This window comes from Lissotriton helveticus, chromosome 3_2, assembly GCF_964261635.1.
Source record: "Lissotriton helveticus chromosome 3_2, aLisHel1.1, whole genome shotgun sequence".
NCBI classification, from domain to species: Eukaryota; Metazoa; Chordata; class Amphibia; order Caudata; family Salamandridae; genus Lissotriton; species Lissotriton helveticus.
Window position 1 is genome coordinate 87,409,080 of NC_136062.1, and position 13,852 is coordinate 87,422,931.

The following is a 13,852-nucleotide window of genomic DNA, read 5'->3' on the forward strand; positions in this document are numbered from 1 at the left end:
GTAATATCAGCAGAATTATATCACAATACATCTCAAAACCCAAGCAGACATAAAAAATAAGCAATATTTGAGAATCCTTACTGTTCGTGGTTGTTAGAGATGCAATAATGGGTGAAGATATGTTTTTTCTATAACCTGGGAGGACCCTTTGACACAGACTACTTTTGTGGGGGGGGGGCTGTAGTCCACATAAATGACTCTCTGTTCTAAGAGAACGAGACGCCTCATTAGAAAGATTAGTTTCTTCGGAGTATAATAGAGAACCCCTAGCCCCTATTCATGTGCCTCTGTGTGTTTTTCCCTCTCTTGTCCACGGTTAATATCTGGTGAGGACAAAATCAGTGCCGGTCCCCGGAAATGAATTATAAGCTGGTGGTTGCCCACACCGGGAACCCCAAGCTTAAATAAGGCACTTCTCTGCCATTTACTTCTTTTGGCCATTTAGTGGGATGAGAACCTTCAAGCGTTGATTCCCAAGTCTTCATGCCATCTGCGCATATACTGAGCCAACTGTACTGCATTTTGGGCAACAGATTCACATTTTAGATTCAAAATTTAACATTACTGTCAGCAATGTGCTAGATGGAAGTATGTATCCCAATACTCGAGTGGAAGATGGCATTTGGAGAAACAGTCAGTATATAAAAAATAAATTCTCTTGGCGAGATCAACTCATTCAAACATCTCACACGGTGCTATTTATACATTCACACATTTCATAATAACAATCTAAGATAGTCAATTATAAAGATCTGTTTAATAATGCAATCAATAAAAAGACATATCCAATCATATAAAATACAAATTGTTTAAAAACATTCTAAAAACAATTGTCGTTCATCCTAAAATGTATCACAAAGTCGTTAATAAGAGAGACAGAGTCGTGGCGTCGCTCTCATTTCTTTAAGATTTAGAGAAACAACTTTAATTTTAAAAAAAATAAGTTAAGGGCATTTTCACCCCACCTACGATTTCTTTGAGTTGCAGAAGATTTTCTAACTCTACTTTATAATACTTACTTTCTTTTGCTTATGCCATATTAGCAAGTCAGAAATGTTAAGAACTTTTTGTGATAATTTAATGTAACCGCGATAGACCCTCAAGATGTCAGAAACCGATTACAGATTTGCCACGGATGTCAGTTAGGAGAGGAAGTCAAGAAAATATAGATAAAAGTTTCTCGTGCATGAGAAGCGTCCAGATATTGCACACACTCACGTTCACAGTGCTTAATTTATAAAAACAACTAAGTCCCAGGGTTTTTCTCGGGAGGCAACTGCAGCTGGTACCATCAAATTGCCTCTGTCAGTGATGCCAATGAAAGTACCAACGCAACTACTAACCTCTGCACTCATACAAGTGTGACAATTCAGACAATTCCAGTTCATTCAAAGCTATTATAATGGTGTGGGGTAGATATTATTTAATTTTAATGTATATTAAATCATTAAACACCGTTGTGCTCATATCAAAATTAGAACGATGGCACCACAATGTGGTGGACTGTCATTAGTGCTGGTTTTGAGAATTAGGTGCTGGTGCCGGACACAGAAAACCACCGGCTCAAATTAAGCACTGCTCATGTAGTTTAAAAAAAATGAAGTCTCAGGACTAGTATATCTCGGAGAACAAGTCTTCTCAAAGTAAGAGCTTTTAACAATCTCTCATGAACGGTTGTGTTCTTGGACAAGAAAATAAAAGGCAGTCCTCATTCGATGAAGGGCTCCAGACAAGCACGATGGAACATGCCTTTGGCAAAAATGCTTGACAGAGTGCACCACATACAAGAAGCATACAAACAATCTTGGCACACACTTACTTGAGAAAGCTAGATTGCTTGCCCTTAGATGCTTACAACTGGACCAAAGTGCAGAGGTCCAGAATACTTGCAGAAGCTGGCTACAACTACAAATCTACTAGAAATCAATGGCTTCCCTCTCTTTAGATTCAGAGAACTCTTGAAAATCAAACTTTTCTGAGAAGCTTTTGGCTAAGATTAGCCAGGGTCTGCGATGAAAGAATGCGATGCCCATCTCATCAAAATGAACTTTATCCACTAGGTAATTTTTCCTACGTAATATATAGGATAGCCGTTTATCAATATATGCCTGATAACAATCAAATGTCAACGTCAACCTTTCTTTTGGGGTGAGAAGAGCAGTACTAGACCCACAATGCGACTCCCAACTGCAGTATGAGATTGTAGACAACTCGTGCTATTGCTCTTAAAGCCAACAAAAACAAGAAACGTCCAGAAATGTGGTGCTGTACAAATCGAAGATAGCACAAGGCCGCATGGTTCGGTTTTGCCAAATAGCTCATCATCATACAGTTTAAAGTCAGAAAGCGCAACGGCGGCTCTTTTGTTATCTAGTCAGCTGTACAATGGGGAGTTTTATTAGGAGCAGAGCATCGGTGGCTTTCGTTCTGCCAGAGCTGCTAGGCAACAGGGCGCAGCTAATGACAACCAGGCTCCACGTTTACTAATTGGGCCGGATACATGAGTGCCTCGTGTTAACCCCATCACTGACCCATCGATGAGCTAGCTGCGCGTTCGGGCGAATGAAGCACGTCCTCTATTTATGACGTCAGGCTGTGTGGCGTCATCACTTACAGCCAGCAGTGACTCGCCCAATCATTTTGATGCTTGTATCGAGAGAATGTCTTCATAAGGCAGAGGCAAAAACATCATAAGCACGACGTGATAACACAATAAAAACGGCACACTATACCCTGTTTTCATAACTATGCGCTTCATCGCCGCGTCAGGGGTAGTAAGTTTACAAGAACGCCCGGGCACATGATAGCAGAGAAAGCTTCCCTCATATGATACAATGTACAACACAGAGAGCTGCAGTTAGAGGGTTCTCTGTGCTAGACAAGGGTGGCGCCATCAGCAGCAGCTGGATTCTCGCGGACGAATAGCGGTCTGGGCAGCAACAGTGCAGGATCCTTCACACACAGCCTGTACAGCAGCACTGCATGCTTCACATACAGGATCCCCTCACACTGGGCACGCACAGGTACTTTGCCGTCAGTACTAATGCAGCCTTCTCGTCAGGGCACCTTCGGTGCAAGGTTCCTTCACAAATAGATCAAACAACGTCTGCGAAACAGCAGTGCATGCCATCTGTCTATCTATCTATCTATCTGAAATAGGACACAACACCCAGCAGCACTGCAATCTTTCTCTATCCTGGTAAAGAGATACAAAGTGGCGGCCTTTATTGCACAGAAATGGTACTGTACAGTAAGCTAAGAGAGCTTTCCATAGCAGCACACATTATGGTGGGCACCAGCAGGAGCAGTCAGAGGAAACAGCAGGTGTAGCAAAGAAACAAGCATTTGTAAATTCAATAAGTCTGGTCTTCACAAGCTTGTAACAATTACACCCCTGTCTTTGTCTGGCTCTTGGAACCTCAAACTCCGAGCTTTCCAACTATGGATCTCAACAAATCAAGCTCCATCTTGTAATAACTTGCAAACATCCTCCTGCCTGTGTCTAGTTACCTCTTGTAACCTAGCCCCTCTCTATCTAACCTCTCCTCCTACAGACAAGGAATTATAGGCATTCTCCAGGCACGGTAGTGCAGTGCCTCTCCTGCCATGTGACAAACTACCACCACACTCACGAACCCACCACCTTTTACTTCTGAAGAGACTTCTGGGTGCACCATTAGGCTCACTGCCCCTCACTAAACCTAGAAATCATTTAGGTACACATATGCACCCCAGATCCTCCGTCACTAGTACTCACTAAACTTGCTGTTGACGGTGCCGATGTTGAGGGCTGTGCTACTGTTGGTGGCTTTGAAAGATTGCCTTTGCCACTTGCAATGGTTATCATGCTTGTTATTCACAGGCTCTTCCTTCACCCTACTTTACTTCATGCATCTGCTAATCCCCCCACCCCTTCCTTGGTGTGCATTCCCCACCAGTCATACTGCCCCTTATTGCAATTATACTGATCTCTGGTTGCGACGTATGCTTGAACATTCTGAAAAGCAGCAGCTGAAAGCCAAATGCATTAGAGATGTTTCCATGAAACCAGCAGTTCACCCCTCATAGACTGCCAGGAAATGTGGTGCATAATATCTCTAAAAAGCGTGCAGAAGGCAAATACAGGTTTTTCAACCACTACCATCTTAACATTGTAACAGGCTCAACATTCTGCTGATAGAAGGGAGCCAGCAGGCACATCTATATTTGATCAATTTATCACTTCCAGGCACAAACTCACAATTGTCCTCGAAAGAGAAGAGGGATAACAGCTCAAACAGTAACAATGTAATGGAATCAGTCCAAGAGTGGGAAGCATCATTTGCATAAAGAGGTCCTATACACCACTGTAGTATTGTGTTATGCTGCTTGAGAATGCTCCTTCCTGCTGCCTGTGTCTCGGATGACAGGGAGAGGCATTCTCTGTCAGTATTCTAAGGTTGCTGGGATGCAGGGATTTTCGTGTACTGTATTCTTAGAATGCTTGGGTTCAACTTTACACAGTTGAAGCTGTAGCAGTGGCTGGTGGAGTCCCTGTTCCTTTACTCCAGAACCGTGTAGCCATCAATAAATATACTTCTCTTAACTTGGCTCCAGCTTCGTTACTTCAGATTGTTGGCGATGATTTGGCTACATGGACGAACCCACGGACGACCCTGCTTCGATCCACTCCGGCACACATGTAGGAGTGTGTGGTTCATGAAACTATCTACTGGAGGTGTAGTTCCTTGTTACTACGCCTTGCTTGGATTTGTGTCCTGATCAGGTTTTGGTCGGAGAACAGCAACTTTGCTTTATGGAGTTTATCTGCCGCTCAGCAAACCCGGCATATCCTGGTTTTCCACAGCCCACGGTCCGCTGACTGTGTTTTTGTCCGGTCATCTGCTACTGTCTCATCCTGCCGTTTTGGGATTATCCGCTTTCGTACATAGGTTTTCAAGGAGGGCCTCTTCATTATCCTGCTCGCGCACCGGACTGCGCGTCAGCTCGCACATTGGAGTCTGCCACGTGCATTGGTTGCAGCCGCGAGAGGTGTAACATATGCGGTCCAAGTTTCGTCATCTGCCATAAATAGGTTTCTTCCCCAGCTCCTCATTTTTTCCTTCTTTTTCCAAGATCACCGTTTTGTTTTCTTTCTTCAAGTTTCTCGTTCAGTGCCAATTTTCATTACATTGAGAAAACGTGCATGTTGTTCTTATCAACTCATGCTGGACGTTTAGGATATATATACTTGTTGTTTTTGTAATTCCCCATATAGATATTTATGATTGCCTATACATTGGTTCTTTGTTGTCATCCTAGAACAGTGTTTACTTGTTTTGAGTTTACTCTCATATTATGTGCACCATGCAAGCAATTACTCCTCGACCAACATTTTTTGACAATCCGGGGGAACCACCAGTGAGATGGGAAGTTTGGTTTGATACTTTTGAGACCTATCTGGGAGCCATAGGGGTATCAAGATGGATTTGGGGCAGAAAGGAAAAAATGTTTGCTTCTTCATTCTTTAGGTTTCGAAGGAAGGTCTATTTTCAAGCATCTGCCAGACATTACACAAAGTGAGGCTGAAAATATTGATGAATATCAATGAACTCTTCTAAATCTTATAAATCGATTTGACAAACAGCCTAGTCTCATGGTTTTATGACGCAAGTTCTTTAAAAGAAAGTAAAGTGATGGTGAGGATGTAGCTCAGTTTTAAGAAGGTTAGCTGCTGTTTGTCAATTCGAGGGGTTCACTGACCAGCTAATTAAAGATCAATTTGTTAGTCAATGCAAAGATAAACAGACTAGACAAAAGTTATTAGTCACAGGAAATCCATCCTTAGAAGAAACTATCAAAGTAGCTAAAAATATAGATATGTCCATGGTTTCCTTAAAAGAATTAGAGGAAAAACCTTTGGAGTCTGTTGGTGCTGTGGGAGTAAACAAACCCAAACAAAAGTTGTACTGAATAGCAATTCTATGACTGTCAAACCTAAAGCTGAAATCTCCAATATTAACAAAAAGAACGTGTGTTTTCGATGTGGGAATGCTCCACATCCGAGAGGCGAGAGATGCCTCGGAGCCAATGTCACATGTAATTATTGCAAAAAAGTTGGGCATTTTGCTAAAGTTTGCTTGAAAAAGGGAAGTTCAACTTCTTTGAACTTCACTTTTTCAAGCAAACTGTAGTTTTTTGTGTAGTGTAATCTGAAAATGAGTCTGATACTGAGGTGGTTTCGGTCATCAGAGACATTCCTGTGTGGGGTAAAAATTACTGGAGTGACCCTGTGACTGGTGATCCCTCTAAGTATGTTGACCCCATAGCTGAGGTCAGTGTTGGGGGAAAGGTTCTTAAACTTTCAGTGGATTCAGGAGCTAGGATCACAATGATTACCCAACAACCTTTTGAGGAGATGTCGGGAAACTAAGTATTAGCACCAGAAGACAGTTATCCGGTTTCCTGTGAGGGACGTCGTACTGAGTTACTTGGTTTCATTGAAGATGAAATGGAGTTCAAGGGGAGAAAAATTAAGCATAAGGTCTAAGTTGCAGTCAAGGGTCTGAACATACTTGGCTGGTTTCACCAGGGTTTGTTAGGAATGATTTGAAGACCACGCGGCAAAGAGCAAATTGTGGCGGTAAGTTGTCATGATGGGGGACAGAAATGTTTTTTTTCTCCTTCTGTTTTTGGTAACAACTTAGGGTAGATTTGTGGGTTCAAGCACAAAATTATTGTTAAGGAAGGTGCCATTCCTGTGAAACATAAACTCAGGTGTGTTCCATTTAGTGTAAGAGATGACCTCGACAAGGAGTTGAAGAGCTTATGCGATAACGGGATCATTGAGCCCACTGAATCTTCATTATGGTTGTCTCCTCTTGGTGTTGCTCGAAAAATGTGTGGGCAGCTCCGTGTTTGTGTAGATTTGAGGTTCCTAAACAAGGACATTTGGATTGATTAGCATCCCTTGCCCAAGATTAACAAATTGTTTGCTTGTGTCAGGGGGAGCCAAGTGTTTTTCTAAATTACACATAGCCAGCACTTACCACCAGATAGAGCTCCATCCGGTGTCCCGTCATTTGACTGCATTAGTTTCTCCCCTTGGCACATTCCAGTACCGAAGTATGCCCTTTGTTTTAGCATCTGCTGCTTCGGTCTTTCAGAGGGTGAAGCAAAATCTATTAAGAGGGGTGGAAGGAGTGCTGGTTTTCCAGGACAACAATGTTGATCTTTACCAAAGATACTCATTCATATGATATCACTTTACACAGAGTTCTGAATTTTTTTGAAGAACAAGGTGTTGTACTCAAAACTGAGATGTGTACATTTCTTTGCAGTGAAGTTGAATGTCTGGGTTATTTGTTGTCCCATGAGGGTATCAGACCTAGGCAAGGTCTGGTTGAGGCCATTGTCAATTCTTCTCCTCCCAATGACAAGAATGGCGTTAAGTCACTACTAGGTTTATGTGAGTATTACTCGCATTTCATTCCTGACTTGGCCACCATTGTGCATCCTATCAGTAACTTGCTTAAAAGAGGCATGAAATTTCTATGGTCTGATGAGTATGATTCAGCCTTTAATCTCATCAAGTCGATCTTAGGTAAGAGCAAACCTTTTAATCGGATGCTCCTTGTTGTATTACCGTTGATGCAAGCTAAGTAGCATTTAGTGCTATTTTAACACAGAGGAATTGTGAGAGTGAGGGCACCATGGCATTTGCATCCAGAGTCCTAAGAGATACTGAGGTGCAGTACTCGGTCATAGAAAAGGAGTCATTGGCTTGTTTGTGGGCCATTGAGAAGTTTCGCTCATACATCTGAGGAAGGTGATTCAAATTGCAAACTGATCACAAGCCTTTGGTCACCATTTTAGGTGCTAGCGTCAGTAAGTGCTGCACCCCTAGGATCTTGAGAATGCTGTCTAGGCTATTGCAGTACCAGTGTGATGTTTCCCACATTGCTGGTGGGAAGAATGGGAGAGCTGATTTTCTCTCTCGTTTTCCACAAAAAAAGGATCAGGGTGAAGATGTGAATTTTGGTGAACTGTGTGAGGAGGATTGTGACGATTGCTTAGTTGCTGCTTTGGACATACCTATGTCCATGTTAGGTTCTGAAAGTGATTGGAAAAAGGCATTAAGCGAGGATGCTTTACTTCAGCAAGCTTGCAAATTTGTTAAAAAGGGGTGGCCTAGAGAGAAAGTTTTGTCTCCTCTTCTACAACCTTACTGGAAAGTTGAGGATGAGATCTCTATTGAGGATGCCATGTTGTTACGCTGTGATAAGCTTGTTCCTCCTAATGTGGTCAGACAAGCCATCATTAAGAATGCTCATGAAGGGCATTTGGGTGCGACACTTACTAAACGCTGCATATGAGAAAGGTTTTGGTGGCCGAGAATGGATGGTGAAATTGATGAGGCTGTGACTAATTGTTGTATGTGCGGTGCTGCTGACAAAAGTTTAAAAGAGGTGTTGCCCCATTTACCACCTATTGAGTGTCTTTCGGGCAATGGGTCAAATTAGGCATTGATGTGATGGGGCCCGTTTGATTGTTTGTCTGGTGGTTGCAGGTATGTGTTCAGTTGGCCTGAAGTAAAGCTGGGGAGAAGCTAATGCTTCAAATGTGGTGATGTTTTTGAGTGATGTTTTCATGAAAGAAGGGTTCCCTGAAACTCTTGTCCCGGACAATGGAACGCAATTTGTGAGTGGCGAGGTGAAAACATTTCTTGCTTCATGTGGAATAAAACATGCCAAATAGTTTTTTTTAGCACCCACATACTAATGGACTGGTGAGAGGATGAACCATGTGGTGGGGGAGTGCATTAAGTGGGCAACGTCAGGGAACAATGACATTGTTAGATCCATGAACATCATGTTGTGGTTCTACAGGACTATGCCTCATTCCACAACCAAAGTGTCGCCTTTTGAGCTGCGTAGAAGACGTAAAGCTAACACCAGTTTCATGCCTGTTTTGATGGGTAAATGGATAAATCAGAGTCTGATTCGGATAAACTCATGAAGATGCTGAGATAACATTTGTCTGAGGCTCAAGATAAACAGAAAGCCTGGCATGATTGCAAGAACGGCGCTAAAAGTGTCCCTCTTGGGGTTATGTTATGTTATGTTACGGGCATTTCTAAAGCGCAAACGGTTACCCAAAGGTGTCCTGGCACTAGCTGCTTTCTTCTAGGCATTGAGGCACATTTACAGGTTGAAGAGCCATGTCTTCAGTTGTTTCCTAAATGTTAGGAGATCAGTGGTGTTTCTCATGTGGAAGGGGAGATCGTCCCAGGCCTTTGCTGCACCAGCAATGAAGTTTCTCCTACACCATGAAACTCTTTTTATGGGTGGTACTGATACCAACTTTGCCCCCATGGAGCGAAGTGTTCTTTTGGGCTGGTACCACTGCAGCTGCTGCTTGAGATAGTCTGGGCCCGTGCCCTACAGTGCCTTATATACGATGCACATTGCTTTAAAACGTACCCTTTTTCTCACAGGCAACCAGTGGAGTTTTTTTTATTTCCTTTGCAATTGGCATAAATCTTGGTGTACCAGAGAGCAATCTCGCTGCTGCATTTTGCAACAGTTGGAGCTTGTTCATAAAGCTTTCTTGAATGTTTAGGTAGAGACTATTACAGTAATCTAGCCTAGACATGATAAGTGCTGTGACAACTGTCTGCCTACTGTCTCCCGGCAAGAAGTGTAGTATTTTCTTAATCATTTTGAGGGTATTGAAGGTGGTTGAGGCTACCACATTAATCTGGTCACCAAAGTTGAGTTTATCGTCAACTATCACTCCCAGGTTCTTTGCCTACCTGGTAGGAGTGGGAAGGGTGCCCAATGCATCTGGCCACCAATTTGGGGCCCAGAAATTGGAATCATTCCCAAATAAAATGATCTCAGTCTTACCTGAATTAAGTTTTAGGCAATTTTGAGACATCCACCTCCCAACTGCCTCCATACAGTCGTGGAACCGAAAGTCAATTCCTGCTCCCTGTCCAGGCCACAGAGCCACCACAATTGGTGTGTCATCTGCGTAGGAAGTAAGGTTAAACCCAAAGGAGCCAATTAGGGACGCTAAGAAAGAGACATATACGTTAAAAAGGGTCGGACTAAGGGAGGACCCCTGTGGTACTCCGAAGGGCAGGGAGAAGGGTTTGGAACAGAATTCACCCAACGCCACAATTTGGGATCTGTCACTTAGGAAGGACTTCAGCAACTTCCATGCCTTACCCTGGAACCCACATGTTGACAAACGGTCCATCAATAAATCATGGTGGACCGCGTTGAAGGCCGCTGGCAGGTCCAGCATAATCAGGGCAGCCTTGCCTCCCCTATCCAGAAATTCTCTAATCCCTTCGGTGGATTTAATGAGGGCGGACTCTGTGCTATGTCCCATATTGAGTTGGATCCACGACTTGGGTTTTGCCTAAGAAAGCAGTAAGTTGTACATTCATTGCTTTCACGACCAGTTTAGCTGGTAGCGGGAGGCAAGAGATTGGACGAAAGTTATTGGGATCTTTAGGGTCAAGGTTGGGCTTTTTTAGTAGCGGCAGTACTGAGGTAACTTTCCAAAGTTTCAGGAACTCCCCTACTTCGACCATGGTATTAATCAGGGAGGGGGAGTGAAAGGGCAACGGGTCCTGGCGCACGTATGATTAATGATACCGGACAGGGATCATAGGGGGAGCCTGATCTTGCTGTCAGTAGGAGCTTCTCTGTATCAGAAGTGGATAGTGGCTCAAACTTGTCAAGGATACCCTGGGGGATTGCAACGGTGCTTCTTCCCTCCCATTGAGCTCCCATCGATGTAGCACTTGGGTTGTGAAAAGCCGAGAAAATAACATTCACCTTATTTAGCAAGAACCTTGCAATATCCTCAAATAGTTCCTGGGTTGTGGTTGGTGATATGGTCAGGATTAAGTCTCCTATTCATGTGAAAAATGGAGAAAAGAAATTCGGTGAGCTGACAAGAATGGTGAGGATTGGCAATAATGCTGTTCAGGTCATGGGGGACATTGGTGGAATGTTTCAAAAATTGTTAAGGTGAGAATGGGTGCCACGGGTGGCACCGAAAAAGTTGTCATGAACAATAACACTGGGTCCAAGGAGGGTCATGGTGGACTCAGGAGAAGCTCAAGAGTGTCAGTCACTCCCAAGAGATTTCGGGAGTAAGTTTCTCGTTTGTACATTATTTAGTCTCTTTGTTTTGTTGCAAGGAAGGAGGGAAGGTGTGTAGAATTGCGTTATGCTGCTTGAGAATGCTCCTTCCTGCTGTCTGCGTCTCGGGTGGCAGGGAGAGGCATTCTCTGTCAGTATTCTAAGGTTGCTGGGATGCAGGGATTTTCTTGTACTGTATTCTTAGACTGTTTGGGTTTAACTTCACACAGTTGAAGCTGATACAGTGGCTGATGGAGTTCCTGTTCCTTTACGCCACAATTGTGTAGCCATCAATACATTTACTTCTCTTAACTTGGCTACAGCTTCGTGATCAATTTGTCACTTCCATTCACAAACTCACAATTGTCCTCGAAAGAGAAGAGGGACTACAGCAACAATGTAATGGAATCAGTCCAATAGTGGGAGGCATCATTTGCATGAAGAGGCCTATACACCACCAATTCACCGGAAAACACTTCACCATTATTGCACACCAACAGGAAGTATAACTTTGACAAAGCAAGGACATGTCACACACCCAACTACTTCCTGTCAATTTATTATTTACTTGTATTACAGAAATATAGAAGTTTTAACCATGTGGTACAAAAGCTCTGCTACAGCAGAAAATGCAAATATGGACAATTTCAGTATTTACTTGGGCAGCTAGCCTAAGAAGACTAACCTATTTGCCCGTACGAAAAAAAGGCAAACATTTACACATGATAGTGTATCAGAAAGACAAGGTGGGAAGAGGGGGAGAAATTCTATATGGCTTCATAAATATATCACATCCACTACATTGGTCGATCTAATAGAATTCAAGCCAAGGATAGTGCACGTCGGAGTTAAGAACAGTAAATATATACTTACCATGACGATATAGTGGTAGCCGGAGTAGTGAGTGCAATATTTTTCTACGCGGATATTAAAACCCTCAGTAAACAGACTATGCTCCGTTTTATCTTTTGCTGCAAATTTTACTCGCAATATTCTACGTTGTTTTTAATTCCCATTTTAAAGAAGAACGGTTACGGCCTAAGTCAATGCAGACCAGCTCTCAGATTCTTATTACTTTTACATAATGATGAAGTGTCTATTAATGTGGGTGCATTTTTAAAGGCTTCCATGCGGTCAAGAACTTTGTTGCACTGATGAGATATGTTGTTGCAATTTGGTACGGTATGAGTTATTCTATTCTCCTAGCTGAGGCATTCTACATATTGGTTAAATCTTAATATAAAATGCTATGATTTATAATGTTTTTATCATTTTATCATTTTCTGTTCATGAATAACTTTAATGGCTGCCACAATGGTGCAGAATAAAGTTTTGAATTTAATTGATTAATGGGTGTCATACAACCATAGCAAGCGTCTTAACCAGAATATACGTTTTATATGGTCACCCGAAAACGAAATTGGGATTCATTTCACCGACCTCGGAAAGATGAAAGCATGAGTCGACCCTGCCAGGATTTTAACCAGTTCGGACACGCAGATATTAAAAACCAGAACTCAACTCCCTGAGCTATTGTTGCGGGTTATGATGATCACCAGGTTGTGATGCACTGTGCCAGCTGCAGAGTGTTCCACTAGTCTCAGAAATAGCCATAAACCGACTGTGTGGTACAAGAATCCAGCGCCAAGCACAGAGACTTCAATGCGGGCCCCTTGGTCTGACATCCCTGCAGCTCTGAGTGACTGCCAGCCAGGGACAGAACACCATGCAGCCCATGAATCTCCTGTGCTTGCTGTCAGCTTCGGTCAAACTAATGGTCCCTGCCCTGAAAGAGCAGGCATGCGTTATTTATGGCACTTTGCTGCACAATCTGGTGAGTGCTAATGCAGCCACGGGCCCTGGGGAAGGATCCTGTGATGGTGGCTTGGAAACGACTTCATTAATAGGAGGCAAAGGAAGATGATAAACAGAGCTCATTAAAAAAAAACAAGGAGACCTTGTGAGACACCGTCAAAGTCGAGTTTTAAACAATTTATCAGAAGAACTTCATAAATACTGGTACATTTTCGCAAATAATAAAGTGTAAGAGACCAGTGTATTAACCTTAAAGTCACATTCGAGATTGAGCAAGTACATTAAATATTATTATTGACGACTAAGCAGATCGATAGAACTGGTTAATGTCCAGCATGGGACTTATGGTCCCGAGCCGCCTGCAAGGGCACAAAGGAAGAGCAAGGGACAAACCCAGCATTATTGTCCAGCTTCAAGATCAATAAATCCATTAGCACGTGCTAGCTGCCTCTCTGCCCCGCCCTCGCCCTTCTTTCTTTCTTCATCTGCTAATTGGCAGTGCTTTAAATCAAGTGTGTTTTTGTGAAATATTCTAATGCACTCCTATATACGTATTTATTAACTGGGTTCAGAGGAATTCAATTGGCTGTCCCACTCTCAAGATTGTAACTCCTGAGCTAATGCAGCATATGAATGGTGAAGTAGGTCAATAACCGAAGTTATTGGCCCTTACCTGACTTAATGACACAAACAACACACAACACAGTGAGCTGTCTCTTAGCACCTCAAAACCAGTTTTTATTATCCAGCTCAGTCTTACTGATTTTGGCAAGCTTATATGGATACAATGCGGAGCCCGTTCAAGCGAGATTCTAACCTGTGATCTGAGCCTACTGTCTGGAGACTACCTACATATCACTGCAGCAAGTGCTCAACATATTGCTGCAATCTTGCAGACG

At 42.9% G+C, this 13,852-nt stretch overlaps 1 protein-coding gene across 3 annotated transcripts in view; it reads right to left on the reverse strand.

The window, feature by feature from the left end:
- Positions 1–13,852, reverse strand: part of MYO5A (myosin VA) — a 665,088-nt gene that overhangs the window by 610,728 nt on the left and 40,508 nt on the right. The window lies entirely within an intron of this gene.